This window comes from Lutra lutra, chromosome 10 (assembly GCF_902655055.1).
Source record: "Lutra lutra chromosome 10, mLutLut1.2, whole genome shotgun sequence".
NCBI lineage: Eukaryota > Metazoa > Chordata > Mammalia > Carnivora > Mustelidae > Lutra > Lutra lutra.
The window spans coordinates 46618271-46635807 of NC_062287.1; the positions used below are offsets into that span (position 1 = coordinate 46618271).

The following is a 17537-nucleotide window of genomic DNA, read 5'->3' on the forward strand; positions in this document are numbered from 1 at the left end:
TAGGCACCTGAGTTGCAACCCAGGTTTTATATATATCTCAAGAGCTAACAACCCTTCAAGAATGGTATTATGATATCTACTTTATACTGAGAATATTTAAATTCTCGGAAGTTAGAAAATAATCTCACAGCTAATGTGCAAGAGAGTGGGGACCTCAAAGCTTAAGCCCCACTAGGCACCTTCCTTACCAACTGTATGCTCCTTAAAGTGGGAGACCTGGCTAAGCAGTTGTGGCATTTCCCTTAGTCTTCCTAGCCTGGTGAAAATGTTTGCTAATTGATGGTGATCTTCTCTTATCCATTCATCTGGGCAGATGCTCTGTCCCTCTAGCCAGCTTTGCTTTAGTCCTACAGATCTTCTGCTCCCTTTTCCCATTCTGAACCATCCCCTGTCTCCCATCTCCCTCAATCAGCCACGATGCTCTCCCCCTTATTCCAAGAGCCATCCCTTTGTTACCAGCCCTACACCTTTTTCTTTTGGATCTTTTGGTTTGTACCTACCTTATATACATGCCAGAAGTTTTGTCCATGAGCAGGCATAGATGATTTTGTTTTCTTGGAGAAGTCAGGAAGTGTAACTGATATCAGAGTCAGGAAGTGCTATTCAAGTCCCTGTTCTATTTGCTAGCTGAGTGTCCTTGTGATATTATTTAATTTCTCTGAGCTGGTATCCTTGTTGGTAAAATGGACCATACGGTCTGCATTTCCGGAGATGCACTCTATGTTTTCTAGTACATGATCTGATTTATAGTACTCTCTACATAGTGTTTCTTTACTTAATTCTCTCCTTCCTGCGTTTCACATTCCTGTCTGAGTAGTCACAATTAACAACTACAACAAATGTTACTGAAGTGTTGTGCAGCCACTAATATTTGTCTAGTTTATTATTTAAAATAATTATCAAAGATGTCTAGTTCACTTGTTTTCTTAGAGGATCATTGTATTTAGTATAAACATACAGGCATGAAGACCTAGGCTTTATGTGTCTGTCCAGTAGATGCCTGTTTCTGTCCTGAGGTAGTGTGGATAGAATTGTGGAATTATGAGAGATTAAGGCAACTGGTGAGATTTTGTGTTAAAAACAATTTTGGAGGGCACCTGGGAAGCTCAGTCAGTTAAGCATCTGCCTTTGGCTCAGGTCATGATCCCAGGATCCTGGGATGGAGCCCTTCATCAGGCTCCCTACTCATCAGGGAGTCTGCTTCTCTGTCTCCCTCTGTCCTCCTCCCCTCCAGCTCATGTTCTCTCTCTCTCTCTCTAATTAAATAAAATCTTTTTAAAAAATTTGGATTGTTGGTTGAGAAATGCTGCTCGTGTGCCTGTATTCTTCAATATGCTGCCGCTGCCTTCTCCTCCTCTTCCTCCTCCTTCCTATTCTTCTTCTTGTTCTTCTTTCTAACTACCAATCAGCAAATAAACCAGATTCTCTTAAGGCAGATACCTCATTATTTTCTTTCCTTTTCCATGTGACCATGTTTCTGGCTGTGCTTACTGGGAGGCTTTCTATAATTGGGGTCAAGCAGCTCAGTAAACATACTCGTCCCCATGCACACACAAACCTAATCTCTAAGTAACCGGTATGGTTTATAGATGACTGTATGGTCAGGAGATTTACTGATACTGAAGAAATTAAATTCCCCAGGATTATTTTTCTATACTTCATTCTCTGGAGAGCAAAAGCAAACTCCTCACGTGTTGGTCAAATTTAACTTGTCATCTTCAGCTCTAGGAAGCACATGTACCAATACCAACAATGCCAAATGCATAAAAATAAGATTCTTCTCTATAGGAGATTGTTTTAATGAGGGCTTCTTCCTTGGGGAGATGCTGGAATTCCAGGGTCCAGTGTTCTGCTCTGCTTCCTAAGGGGTGATCTTAATGGACAGACTGAGCAAGTAACTGGAGTCCAGGCTCATCCTTAAATTGGAAAAGTTTTATATCATTGCATCATATGGGGGTGGGAGAGATGGTGGTATAAAACATGTGAAGCCAGCTGAAAGGAGATCTTTTTTTTTTTTTTTAAATTCTTTACCCCCAAATTTCCTTAAAAATAAAAAAGGCAAATAGAGGGAAAGATATCAGCATACATTTATTGGATGTCCACTGTGTGCACAATAGAGGATAAAAAATGGCAAGTAATTGGCTTTTCTAGGTCTCAGCTCGGATTGTAACATGGAAACAATGGACAAGGTCCCTTCAAAAAGTTTGCTGAGGATTTAATGAAATAATGATCTTATAGTGGCTGGCACCTTAATGCTCCATAAACGTCGGTTTCTCGCATGCTATTACCCCTGATGTTAACACAGTTGCAACAAGTTTTGTCATATAGTTGATCAGCTTGTAGCCCTCCCTCCCCTCAGATTGACTGAAGTAGAGAAAGAAAGCTGGGAAAGTAAGTGGCAACTGAAACAGTGCTATGATAAAGAGGGGAAAAGAAATGCTACAACCCTCCGTAATATGTGGGCCCCGGTGCTCAAGATGTCACAGCAACTTTTGGGTAATATAAAGGGAAATAAGCACTAGAGCCTGTCTAGACAACACTGTAATGTAATCCATTACGATAGCACATGTCTATAACGAATGATCCTGGGTAGCCAAGCCACATTGATAACTAATAAAATGATTACTACTATTATATGAACTGTGATAGCTTCTTCTCTCTCTCTTTCTCTCTCTCTCACACACAAACACACACACGCACGCGTGCGAGTTCGTGTGCATGCATGCATGCATACACCAAGGACAGTTGCCCTTAGCTGATGGTAAAGATTCATGTGGGTGGGGGGCTTTGACATGTACAAATCTGATGATATCTGGCTCAAACTGTGTTTTAAAAAAAAAAAATGACTCATGGGTGAATAAATGAATAAGCACACTCTTATTTACACTGTGGTCCCAAGATGCCGGATGGTGTTGTGGTATTTCAGTAGATCTAAGCATCCAATGAGTTGCCCTTTTGCCTTCATATTTTTGTGTTTCCAAGTGTCCTGATAGAGTTTCTTTCGCTTCTCGCTTGAACTACTTCTCTTCCACCCATAGGGAACTCCCATATGGGTTTTATGCCAGATGAGGGCTAAGTTGCCAGCTCGTAGTGAAACCCACGATCACTGGCTGGAATGATCTCTTATGAAGTGCTATTTCTTCCTTCATGTGCGTGTGATGGAGAGACAGTGTCTTCTATTTCTGAGGCTTTATGTCTGCTGTGGCTTCTGTCAAGTAAATCCTTCTGTGAATCAGTAAACTGGGGAACTTCCCTGTAAGCCTCAGAGGCTATTAGCAAGGCTAATAACATACAAGGAATATGGATTTTTAAGATAATTATCAAAAATACCTGGTCAGAGGTATTACAATGTCCAATCACTTATACAACTTTTTTCTCTTAGTTTATAAAATCTAAGGATATTTATTGATATGAAAAAAGTATCAACAATATGTTAAACATAAAAAACAGATTCAGGGTGCCTGGGTGGCTCAGTCAGTTGAATGTCCAGCTCTTGGTTTTTGCTCAAGTCATGTGTTGGCTTCCATGTTTAGCAAGAGAGGGGGGTTGTGCTTGGGGATTCTCTCCCTCCCCTTACTTGCGCATGCTTATGTGCAGGGGTGTGCTCTCTCTCACAAATAAATAAATACATAAACAAATAAAAATAAGATTAGGGGTGCCTGGGTGGCTCAGTCATTAAGTGTCTGCCTTCAGCTCAGGCATGATCCCAGGGTCCTGGGATTGAGCCCTGCATTGGGCTCTCTGCTTGGCAGGAAGCCTGCTTCTCCCTCCCTCACTCTCTCTGCTTGTGTTCCCTCTCTCGCTGTGTCTCTCTCTGTCAAATAAATAAATAAAATATTTTAAAAAAAGATTAAAAACAGTAAGCATAGTATGATTCTATTTTTGGAGAAAAAATTATATAGAAAAAAGTCTGAGGGGACAGTACCAAAATATTAAAAATTATTGTCTCTAAGAAAGGGATTGTGAGTAACTCTTCTCTTTACCCATTTGAATTTTCTATATTTCCACAGTGAATGTGATAGTTATGATAATAGTAGTAATGATAGCCAACTTTTATTGAGTACTCACCATCGTGAACTAGCCATGGGCACTGCTTTGAGATCAGATTAAATGGGTTTGGATCCTGTGTTCCCCTTTTATTAGCTGTGTTAATCAGTGTCTCGTATCTATTGTCTCACAACATTTCTATGAGACAGATAATACTATGAAGCCCGATTTTATATGTAAGAAAACTAAAGCTTATAGAGTTTAATACAGTTATACATATTCATATAAAATATGCATATATTAAAATGCTAAAACAAAGGGGAAAGAAAATTATTCTTGTAAAGTATGTTCAGATTCAATCATGTTAACTATATTAAAACCTCACAAATGGATTTTTTAAATCAAGATCACAAAAAGTTTTAAAATGTATATATATGTAGCTTTGCGCAGTGGCAGTATTGTAGCCAATGAGGTTTATCCGAGGCGTGATTATTGCTAATTAAAATGTATATATATGTAAATATATGTATGTATACAGAGTGTACATACGTGGGGGGTGTTATATGCTTGTTTTCCTTTGGATTGCGTTTTGAAATTGAGATGTGTGAGGAAGAATATTCAGTTCGAGGAATCTCAGTTACACCTCCACTCAGCAAATTCATCAAGATTATATTCTCCTCCTTCCCTCTTGCTATAGTCATCCATTTTCCACATCTCTCCAACCTAGAAGAGCTGCATCACCATAGGCTTGCTTCAGGGTGGGAAGACTAGCTGTCTTCCCAGACTTGGATCCTGGTGAGCCATGCTGGTCATTTAATGTGGTGGCTGACTTGGGGCTTAGCAGTAGAGATGATGATCCACCAGAGGGAGCCGAGGAGAGCCAATGAAATGGGTCAAAAATCAGAAGCGAGGAGACGATGTTGATCTGTGTGACCATCATGGGGCTCAGTAGTGCTGGTAAGAGGAATCTGTGAGGCCAAACTGTCATTGGAAGCAAGGGATCAGACTTTATGAGTTCTGGTCACTTCCTGGGTAGGTACTCTTGTGTGGCATGACAAGCAGGCATGGGGCTAAGTGAGGGTTGAAAATGTCTAGGAGAAACTGAAAGGAATCAGGCACAAAAGACACTGGATTTATTGTAAAGACTGGGGAACAGGGAGGATGGCACTCAAGAAGTCAAAAAGTTATTCATCAGGAGGCTATAACAGCTGTTCTCCAATTGCTGTCACATTTAATCAGAGAAATCACCTTCTTTGATTTTATTTTCTAACGTCTCCCCATTCATTGTGTTGTATGGTATTGAATTATCAGATAGACAAACTAAGGGTGTGCTTAGAGAACTAGCAGAGTATGGGCACCTAAGATGTAAGACAGGCCCTTTGGTAAGCAGACCCCAAATTTTGCAATTAGAAAGATCTAGAAAGAAACGATGTCAATTGTAGCATATATATGCATCACATTAATTAAAAGAATAAAACATATTTTTAATTACATTGGTAAGGCTAGTGATATTTTCAGGTCTTAGGGTTATTAAATGTCTTAATCCAGCCTTGCCATTGTGGTAGGCTTTTCCATAGTCACCATCATCTCCTTCATCATCATCTCCTTCATCATCATCATCATCGTCGTCATCATCATCACCATAATCGATCACTGTTCCCACAAAGAACCCTAAATTTTGAACCCTTGCAATATATTGAAAGGGCATGATGCTAAGTGAATCACAAGCATTACCTAATCTATTCCTCACAACAATCGTAAGAGGTAAGGATCACCTTCATATCCCAGATGGGATGACTGAGGCTGAGAGAGGGAAAGTGACTTATCTGAAGTCCCACAGCTGATCTATGACGGAGCTGAGATTCCAATCCTTTCCTCCCTCCTCTGAACTTTTACATACCCAGTGAGTCAAAGGTCATTATTAGCAATCAAGGGAGAGAGTTAGAAATAATATACAAAGTCCAGGTTGAAAGAATTGGAGACACTTGGAAAACCTCAATCTTCAGCATGTCCACACTACTTGAGAAGGGTCATGTCAGCTCAGGTGTTTGGTCCAGAATTCTTCAGAGCTCTGTCAGTAGTGCCATGCTTTTATGCAGTAAATATTTTAGAAGTTCCCAGCTGGCACATATCTTTTTATCAAAATAAGAGAGATCTGTTTTTTAAAATTTTTTTTTTAAATTTTGGGGGGGATTGTTTTGTTTTTTGTTCTTTTTGTTTTGTTTTGTGTTAATTCAGTTTATCTAAGCAGTATAATGTTGCTGCCAGTGAAGGAGGCAATAATGATGTAAACTTATTTTGTATTTTTGAAGCTGTGTGAAACTATTGCCCACTTTTCCCTCCATCCCTTCTTTCCTTCTCTTTTCCTTTCTTTTTTTTTCTCTCTGTCTTACTTGCCTTTTGCTTTATTCTTACTTTTTTTAGTAAAGTATTTTACTTAGACTATAAGACTGTGAGTTGGTTCTGGCTAGCATCAGTTTTAAATAATAAGGACACCTACATTTAGGGCTGTAAATTTTAACTATTTGTGTTTTGAAATATATTTTTTTTCATGTGGAGGTGTATACATTTCAGGCTGTAAATTAATTTTACACACTCCGATTTTATTTGCCAAGTTGATCAAGAGTAGAATGGATTTAACTTTAATATACAATAGCTTTCTCGGTTAAAATGTTATTTACTCAGAGAAACTGTCCCTTAAGCCTGTCTTACACATTCTGATAGCTTCTAAACATCTCCTTTATCACTATTATCAAGGTTCTAATTAAGTCATATGTCTCTGGTTACTTATTCGAGGGTCTTTCTTATACACTGCTGTAAACTGAATATCCAGGCACAGTGTTGGATTACAGTAGACATGCTGTTAATTTATTGAACAAACTAATAAAATTCTCTATCCCTACTGTTTCTTCTCTTTAGTCCTTAATGTTCTGGACAAATAGATTTCAACTATTTTAATGGTTTGCTGCATTTGAGAACTGATAATGTCAGCAGGCAGCGCTATGCTTGAAAGCTATGTCATGTGCCATTTCTTTCTGGTAAATTAATACACCCATATCTGCTAGTAAGAATAGCACTTCAGTCATGTAGAAGAACTAGCAGAATGCATCAGAATATCCCCTCAGATGTCCATAATGTAGATCAGAACTCAGAAGTTAGTGTTAAAGCTGAAGATTTCAGGATTTCAACAACAAAAGCTGATGATTCCATCCTGACTCTTGAGATTCTAGGATACTGAAATATAAGATTGGCATAATCTAGAGGAGACTGTGAGGATAATTTTCAACTTAAATATTGATTTAGTGAAGGTCCCAGAGTCTTCTGCTCTGGGAAGCTGTTTAATATTCCAGTGTTGTGGGAACATGCCAGCCTGAAGGACATGGGGAAGTATCCCATCTCTGTGCCAGTCCTATAGTTTGGTAGCAAATATCTCTCACCATCACCTCCTTCTTCATCCCCACCCCTACCCCACACATGCTCATATATACAGCCCAGGTCTGTTTCTCTGAACCCCATCATTCTTTTTAAAAGTGTTGCCATATCTGTGCCAGTAACATCCTCAGGCATTTTTAAGGTTTAAATGATTTATGTAAGACCTCATACGCTCAGATTCCCAGTATGTGTGGTCTTATGTGGATTAGAGATTTAAAAAGGCTCATAGAACTGACTTTCAGAGAACTAAAACGTAAAGATAAGCGTTATGGATTTTAGTGTTAAGATTATGGTGGCGAGGGGCACCTGGGTGGCTCAGTGGGTTAAAGCCTCTGCCTTCGGCTCAGGTCATGATCCCAGTGTCCTGGGATGGAGCACCGCATCGGGCTCTCTGCTCAGCAGGGAGCCTTGCTTCCTCCTCTCTCTCTCTCTCTGCCTGCTTCTTTGCCTACTTGTGATCTCTGTCTGTGGTTATTGTTATGGTGGTTATCGTTACTATGGTCCCCTTTCTGTTTAGAAACAGATCTGTTTTGTAAATGTTATTCTTATGTGGGTTTCTTCATTCTCACTTAAAGAGCTTAGCTTTAAGACAAAAGTGTCATTAGCCTTTTACTTTTCTGTTACTTAATTGTACTGCCAAAGTTATTAGGAACCAGAAGTGATTGTGTTAGATTACCTTTGAAAAGGAGCCAACTCCTTTCTGGTCCAGTAGAAGGATATAGCAGAGATCAGCAATGTCACAAAGAAGAAACTGTTGTCTGAATGCCAAGTCAGTCACGGACCAAACCCAACGGTTGACAAAGCCCTAGATCATAAGAGAGCATACTTTAGATAGAGCCTAATTTAAAGCAAAAGCAATTGTGTTTTCACTTGTTGGGGAACCATTTGGAATACAGATGTTTAACAGCACAATTTAATTTTAGAAACACTTTGGGCAATTTTTTAAAGACGTTTCCTTGAACGAGGTGTCAGAGGAGTATCAGTCCTTCCCATTTATCCTTGTAATGTTCTTTATAAAGCATTAGGGGCTTCTCATGTGAATAGCCAAAAGGCAGTAGATAGGGAAAGTCATGGAGATATCAGAAAAGTGTGCAGGAATGGAAATGGTGGTCACGAGTGCACAACTCCCGCGTAGCCATTCACGTGGGTACTGCTGGGTCTTATCAAAACCCTACACTGCAGCTCTATAATAGGGACTTCCTGTTGGATGCTCCCTCCTGGAAAGATTTGTTTTACTGCTGTTAATTCATTTTCCATCCCAAATGGTCTGGTACTTTCTGAGGCTGAAAAAGAGCCTGCCCACATGCCCTAGTAACCATACGTGGAGAAAGATATGAACATTCATGTCAAGGTTTCCCTTAGGTCAGCTGTGATTTTTTCCAGGTGGAATGAGGTGCTGTTCTTTTTTTTTTTTTTTTTAGAAACATATTCTTTTTTTTATTATTATTTGATAGAGAGAGAGAGATATCACAAGTAGGCAGAGAGGCAGGCAGAGAGAGGAGGAAGCAGGCTCACTGCTGAGCAGAGAGCCCGATGCGGGGCTCGATCCCAGAACTCTGAGATCATGACCTGAGCCGAAGGCAGAGGCTTAACCCACTGAGCCACCCAGGTGCCCCGAGGTGCTGTTCTAATATGCAGTTTTCCTAATTGGAAAAGACCACCAAGCAGGTTGATGGCAAACAGGCAATTTCTCCCATTGCCCTCCAGACAGGCTATACATTACCTGCTTAAAAGAGGGCAAGCAATATTGTTTTCTTTAATGAGGAATTGTAAAAATAAGGAAGGAGAACTATCAGATAATTGATTTTATACTTTTCTTTGCTAGCAGATGATTATGAAGAAAATTACATGTAAAGTGATGTACAATTCTTGCTGCACAAATTACACCAAAAGAACATATTCCAAGGATGAAATAAAAGACCTTTCTGCAGAAAAGATAATGTTTTACTGTTAATGGCATGGTAATAAATTTGCACCAGGTGAATTCTCCCAAGTGTATTTTTAATGTCAGTGCCTGGGCTCCAAGGGGGGTGTCTTAAGCCCAGCATCGGTTCTGCAGAACCCAACCCACAGATAATTTTGCATATCATGCTTGCTTTGTTGGCTTATGAGTAAAGCCTAGAATAAAGATTTGCTTGAAAAGTATCACAGTGGGCACTTTGGTACTTGGTTGTACAAAGCACATTTCATTTAGCCCAGCAGGTTTAGATGAATTTTCACTATACGGTGGTGAAGAACTTGACCCCAAAGTAGCTGATAATTCATTTCTGCTTGAAGTTCTTACCAACATGGGTTTTATGTAATTACAGTTTGAATTGTTTTTCCAAAGCCCCCACAACTTGACTCAGAGTTTAACATTTGAAGTATTTACCAATGGAAGGTAAAAGACTCCTATCACTTTCATTCATTTTTTGTTTCGTTTTGTTTTTTTAAGAAAAGCAACATGGCGGAGTAGGAAGCATCAGGACTTAGAATCAGACTTATCTGAGTTTAAATCATGACTTTGCCATTTACTAACTGTGTGACCTCAAACAATTACTTAACTTTTCTGAACCTCAACTTTTTTCATCTAGGTGCTTAACTGATTGAGCCACCCAGGCACCCCTCTTTTTTTTTTTTTTTTTTTTTTTTTCATCTAGAAATGGGAGTAATAACCATTTGCCTTTCAGGGCTGTTGAAAGAATTAGCTCTGGTTCTGTATATTTCTTGGCACGTTTCTAGCATATGATCAATAAATGGTAGTTGTAGCTATTTGATTAAAGCTGCTCTGCAGCCAGAAGAAAAGTGGGCTCGCATAAACTCAAACCTCTTTCTCCTGGCTGCGAGAAACTGCAGATGCTCCTGGACTTCTATGAGAAAATATAATTAAGACAAAAACTTTATTTTCAGGTCAGCCATTCAAGTTTAAGAAGCCATTTTCTTCAGAGCTCTCAAAATCCTGATTAATTCTTTCCCTAAGGATCATAAATAGGAACATAGGAGGCAAATGCAAATTTCATGCTAGCACTAAACTTAAAACCTTAAATTCTAGATTTCCTAAGTGTTCCTGTCTTTTGCCCATATTTTGAATGTAAAGGGAGGGGCAAGATGTCTTGCGTTTATCCCTAAAAAGGAAATGTGTTGTATGTGAAAACAAGGGGGGTAGTGGAGAGATTTTGCACTGAACACTGAGCTTTGAATTCTGGTTTTAACAAAACTTCTTATCAGTTGTCTGACCCTAGACACATTATTTCACAGCAGTGAAATTCAGAGCTCCCCCCACCCCACCCTCTGCCCTGGATACCATATGTGGGGCTGCCTTGAGTATTAAGATAATTCAAGGATATTTTTTCCAAAAACCAAACTCTAACACAAAAAGGAGATGCGATTTTGCACAGGTTTTCATGCACAGGTTATGGTGTTGTACAAACCGTGATTTTATTCCTGTTTCTGATCCTTACTAATACTATGACTGTGGGGAAATTATAGAACGTTTCTCAGTCAATTTCTTTATCTTAAATTGGCATCTCAATGTTTACCATGTAGGGTTGTTAGGATCAAATGAAATATCTCTGTTGGACCCACCATATGTACTCAATAAAGGGTTGATATGTTGTTGTTAGTGGTGATGCTATTTAGCACCTGGCCCAGGGACAAAATGCCCTCCCTAAAAATAGGAGTAAAGAAGTTTAGTCCCAATATGGAATTCTGACATTTAAGTAAAATCAATTGACCTTTATTGAGTGTCTGTATATAGACACTGCAGAATTTTTAAATGTCAGTCTCTGGAACTTGTAATTGAGAGGGGAGTGGAGGAGGAGGAGGAGGAGGAGGAGGAGGAGGAAGAAGAGGAGGAAGATGATAGATAAAGCTTATTGTGCATTATATCACAGGCACTGTACTAGGTACTTTATAGAAATTAACTCATGTTATTCTCACATCAATCCTATGAGATAGGAACTACTACCAACCTTATTTTATATATGAGGAAACTAAGACACGGGAAGTTTAAGGAAATTGCTCAAAACCAAAGCTAGTAATGGTAGGAGTTGAGATACGTACTCAGAAGTCTAGCTGTAGAACTCATGCCTCATCTATTAAGAATGGGAGGGGGGAAAAAAGAATGGGAGGGAAAAAAAGGTGCATAAATGCTGTACAAAGCTTTGACACATTATACAAAAATATAGGAAAAAATGTTCCAAATGAGGAAGAAAGTCCATCAGACTTCAGATATTTATGCAGCAATGTAAGGCTCAGCTTCTAGATGGGCACAAGAAAGAACTCTTAAGGAAAGAAAGAAGGTGCCTGTCCCAGCCTTTGAACAGATGGTGGCAGAGGGATGGATGTAACAGTTGCCTTTAGAGGCCATGCTTCTACTAGCCGTTTGGTAGACTCCTATTGAAAGAATGTACAATTGAAAAAAATAAGCCAAAAAAATTCACCATGCCATATTCTAACTACCTTGCTATGTGTTAAAAATTAAATAAACCTACATGTTTATGATAATAATATGATAAATCTGGTATTTCTACATTCAATTGGGAGGTATTGTGATTAAACCTAAAGATGTGGACAGGGCATCAATTATCAGCTTTACTTATGGTGGACACCAAATGTGGTCTCATGGACTCTTTAGTCCACCCCTTAATTTTACAAATGGGGTCATTAAAATTTAATAGGTCATAGCAGCATGTCTAGGATGAGAGAGCTAGTTAGTGGCAGAACTGGAACTAAAACATTTTTCCTAAACCCAAGCACCATATTGTCCAAGTTTAATTCAACAACTATTTATAGAACAGTAATAATTATATTATAAGGCAATAGCAAGGAGGGTACAAATTTACATATAAAAAATCATCTTTGCTCTTGAGAAGTTTATAATCTACTAAGAAAGACAAATATGCCCACATGTAATCATAAAACTCCCATAATGGGACAAGTTCAAGAGCAGGGGAGATCCCACATCTTGTTTCTGCATGTCTCCCTTTCATCACTCAGCACACCTGTTTTTCAGGGCCTTTCTGCTCTGCTAAATTGCTAGCCTCTCTACAGTTCAGTACTGGATCTCTAGCATAGTTCCTGATACAGAATAGGCACTCAGTAAATATTTATTGAATGGAATGGGAAAAAAAGCAAAATAATATAGAATTACAGAGGAAGAGGTGATTAATTAAATGTGGATTTGAGATACACAGGCCAAAGCAAAGCCAATTAGGGAAAACTTTACTAAAATGTCAAGTCTCCAAGGAGAGGAAATCATTCAGCCGGAAGAGGGCCTGTCATTTCTGTTAATCCATACCCCTGCCTTTAGGCCAGTCCACAGATGAATTACCTCTGACAAGTCAGAATCTGGCTTATTTTAACTCAGGTTTTTTAGACCTTTTGATAAATTTAGAAAATATCTATTAAAAATCATTTGTCAGAAAAAAGAGATTATGTATAACTTAGACAAAGAAAGATTCTAGCTCAAATTCTAGTTCTCTCTCAAATTTTGGGTGTGGTAACTCCAAAAATCATGTAGACCGCTTCAAGGGGAGCTCAGTGGTGTGCCCCAGACTTTCCACGGTCACAGGAAGTTCCGTTTATGTTTATTCCAGTTGGATTCTGTGCATAGCATTACTCAACTTGACTCTGTTTTAGCTTTCTTGAGAGATTTCTTTCCTCAGTTTGTGACTGTTGGCTCCGTCTTTTTTCCATCTTCTTTATGTTCTCCCTTTTTAACTTCCTTCCTTGCTTGCTTCCTTCCTTCCTTTTTTATTCCTCCCCCCACTCCTCCCTCTCTTTTCTTCAGTTATGAGTCACTACCATAATGTTATTTTTGCACATTTTCATTAATCGTGCATTTCCTTCCTCATGAAACTCAGCACAGGGGATGACATGTGCCTTTGCCTGGTCTAGAGACCCCACACTCTCCCGCACTACCTGCTATGCTCCTAGAAACCAGAAGAGAGTCTGTAGTACATCTAGCATTGTAAGAATGTGAGAGACCAGCACTTGGAAACCACACATGTTAGGTCCCCAAGAATCTGATCAGGCGCCAAGAGCCTTCCCCCTAATTTAAATCAATAGACTTTAAATAATGAAATGAGCTTTCAAGTTTATTAAGGCTCGAACACAGACATGCACTAAGTTCAGTGTTTAGTGCTATGGTTTCTGTATTAAGAACTAAAGGAGTTAAAAGATAAAAGTATAAAATTAGCTGTAACTAAAAAATGTTAATGAATGTGCAATATAAAAAGATATGATTTGTGATATCATTGACTGTGAAGGAGTAAAAATGCAGGTTATTTATATACAGTTGAAGTTAAATTGTTATCAGCTTATCCACTTCAAGCAGGTTATTATAACTACATGTTTTATGTAAGCCCAAAATAACTGATAGAAGATACACAAAAGAAAACGACAAAGGAATCAAGCAGTCACTACCAAAAAAAAAAAAAAAAAAGTCAATGAAACACCAAAAAAGACAAAAGAAGATGTGCAAAAAAGCTACAAGACAGAAAACAGTGAACGAAATAGCAATAGTAAGTCCTTCTACACCACTAATTACTTTAAAAGTAAATGAGTTAGACTTTACAGTCATAAAACACAGAGGAGTTAAATGGATTTTTAAAAAAGTTTTTTAAAAACTGTATGCTGTGTAAGAGACGCATTTTGGATTTAAGGGCACACATAGACTAAAAGTGAAAGGATGAAAAATGATTTTTTTTTTTTTAGAAAAATTTTTTTAAAGATTTATTTATTTGACAGAGAGAGAGATCACAAGCAGGCAGAGAGCCAGGCACACAGAGAGGGGGAAGCAGGCTCCCTGCTGAGCAGAGAGCCGGATGCAGGACCCTGAGATCATGACCTGAGCTGAAGGCAGAGGTCTAACCCACTGAGCCACCCAGGCACCCCGAAAAAAGATTTTCCATGGAAATGGTAACAATAGGATCAGGGGTGGCCTTACTTAGACAAAATATACTAAGTCAAAAACTGTCAAGAGAGAAAGAGAAATAACTTATATAATGATAAAAGTGTCAGGTCAATTAGGAGGAAATAATAAATATATATGCACCCCAGATCAGAGCACCCAAGTATATGAAGCAAACATTACACAACTGAAGGGAGAAACAGACAGCAACATAGTGATAGGAGGCGATTTCAGTCCCACACTTTCACTAATGGGTTAGAACGTCCAGACAGATATCCAATGAAGAAAACAGAGGACTTGAACAGCATCACAAACCAAAGGGAACTATCAGACATATAACAAAGCATTCCATCCCCAATGGCAACAGAATACAGATTTTCCTCAAGTACACAAAGAACAGTCTACAAGATAGATCACGTGTTAGTTCACAAAATAAGTTAACAAATTTTATTTGGTTTTAAGATTTTTTTATTTTTTTGAGAGAGAGAGAGAATGAGAGCATGAGAGGGGACGGGCCAGAGGAAGAAACAGACTTCCCACCAAGCAGGGAGCCTGATGTGGGACTACATCCTGGGACTCGATCCCGGGACTCCAAGATCATGACCTGAACCAAAGGCAGTTGCTTAACCAACTGAGCCACCCAGGCGCCCAGTCTTAACAAATTTTAAAAAGATTGAAATCATACCAAATATATTTCCAAACTACAGCAGAATGAAACTAGAACTCAATGGCAGAAGGAAAACTGGAAAATTCACAAGTATTTGGAAATTAAACAATATATTCTTTTTTTTCCTATTTTTTAAATTAACATGTAATGTATTATTTGTTTCAGGGGTACAGGTCTGAATCATCAGTCTTACACAATTCACAATGCTCATGATAGCCCATAGCCTACCCAATGTCCACCATCCAGCCACCCCATCCCTACCGCCCCACACCCCCCAGCAACCCTCCATTAAACAGTGCATTCCTGACCAACTGATGGATCAAAGAAGGAAGCAAATTTGGAAAGCTGAAAATATCTTAAGGCTAAAATGAAGGCGTAACATACCAAAACCAGGAACAAAAGCAGTTCTAGGCAGGAAGTTTAAATGCTTACATTTAAAAAAAAAAAGAAAAAGAAAAAAAATTAAAAATGGAAAAAAAAAAACCAGATTTTACACCTCATAGAACTAGAAAAAGAGCACACTAAACCCAAAGTTAGCAGAAGGAAGGAAATGTTGAGAATAGAACAGAAATAAAATAGAAAATTGAGAAAAAAGTAGAAATCAATGAAACTAAGGACAGTTTTTTTTAAAAAAACATAAGCAAAATTGACAAACCTTTAGTTATATTAACAAAGAAAGAAACAGGGATAACTCAAATAAAATAAAAAATAAAAGAGATGTTTCAGTTGATGCCACAGGAATTAAAATTATAGAGACTACTGCAAACAATTATATACCAACAAACTGGATAACCTAGAAGAAATGGATAAATTCATAGGAGCATACAATTCACAAAATCTGAATCATGAAGAAATAGAAAATTCTGAACAGATCCTATAACTATTAAGAAAATGGAATCAATAATTAAAACTTCCAACAACAACAACAAAAAGGCTAGGACCAAATGGCTTTACAAGTGAAATCCAACAATCATGTGAAAACAAATCAAGGCCAGTCTATCTTCCAAAAATTTAAAGAGAAGACTTTCAGACTGATCTTTATAAGGCCAGCATTACTCTCATAACACTCCAGGAAGAGATACCACAAGAAAATAAAATTTTAGACCAAAATCCCTGATAAGTGGGTGTAGAAACCCTCCATAAATACCAGCAAACTGAGTTCAACAACATACTAAAGATCATACACCATGACCAAATAGAATTTATCCCTAGTAGTTCAAAAGTAGTTGAATACACAGAACACATTGAATGTGGCATGCCACATCGACAGAACAAAGGATAAAAATCACATGGTTATTTCAATAGGTGCAGAAAAGGCACTGACACATTTCAGCACTCTTTCATGAAAAACATGTTCAAAAACTGGGAATAGAAGGTACTTACTTCAACATATGAAAAATTCACTGCTAACATCATATCCAATGGGGGAAAGCTAAAAGCTTTTCCTCTAAGATCAGGAACAAGATAAAAATATTCGTTCCCAACATTTCTATTCAGTGTTGTACTTGGGAATCTTAACCAGAGCAAAAAAAGCAAGAGAAACAAACAAGAAATAAGAAATATTGTCTCTGTCTGCAGATTCTATCATTTTATTTATAGAAAATCCTAAAGGTTATACATACACACACACACACAATTAGACCTAACAAGTTCAGCAGTTATAATATATAAAATCAATATACAAAAATTAGCATTTCTGTAGAAAAAACTAGTGTAACAGTTAATAATTTGAATAAGAAGTAAAGAAAACAATGTCATTTAAAATAGCATCAAAAAGAATAAAATAGGAATAAACTTAACCAAGGGATTGAAATATTTATATGATGAAAACTACAAAACATTATTGAAAGAAACTGAAGATACAAATGTGTTTATAGATTGGAAGACAACATTTTTTTATTAAGATTTTATTTTAACTCCAGTATAATTAAGGTACAGTTGTTTTATTAGTTTCAGGTGTACAGTATAGTGATCCAACAATTCCACACATCACCCAGTGCTCATCACAACAGGTGCACTCCTTAATCTCGATCACCTATTTCACCCATCCCCCCAACCACCTTCCCTCTGGTAACCATCAGTTTGTTCTCTATAGTTAAGAGTCTGTTTTTTGCTTTGTCTCTTTTTCTCTCTTTTCTCCTTTGCTTGCTTGTTTTGTTTCTTAAAGTCCATATATGAGTGAAATCATATGGTATTTGTCTTTCTCTAACTGACTTATTTTGCTTAACATTATAGTCTCTAACCCATCCATGTTGTTGTAAATGGCAAGATTTCATTCTTTTTTATGGCTGAATAATATTCCATTGTAGATGCATACCACATCTTCTTTATCTATTCATCTATCGATGGACATATGGGCCACTTCCATAATTTGGCTATTGTAAATAATGCTGCTATAAACATAGGGGTACATGTATCTCTTTGAATTAGGGTTTTTGAATTTTCAGGGTAAGTACCCAGTAGTGTGATTACTGGATCACAGGGTATTTCTACTTTTAACTTTTTGAGGAAACTATGAACTGCTTTACAGTGTGGCTGCACAGTTTGTATTCCTACCAA

General features: G+C 38.0%; 1 protein-coding gene and 1 pseudogene across 7 annotated transcripts in view; both read left to right on the plus strand.

The window, feature by feature from the left end:
* Positions 1 to 17537, plus strand: part of DLG2 (discs large MAGUK scaffold protein 2) — a 2065329-nt gene that overhangs the window by 1262142 nt on the left and 785650 nt on the right. The gene's annotated exons all lie outside the window — the stretch shown is intronic.
* LOC125080337 (uncharacterized) lies at positions 4426 to 4554 on the plus strand (annotated as a pseudogene).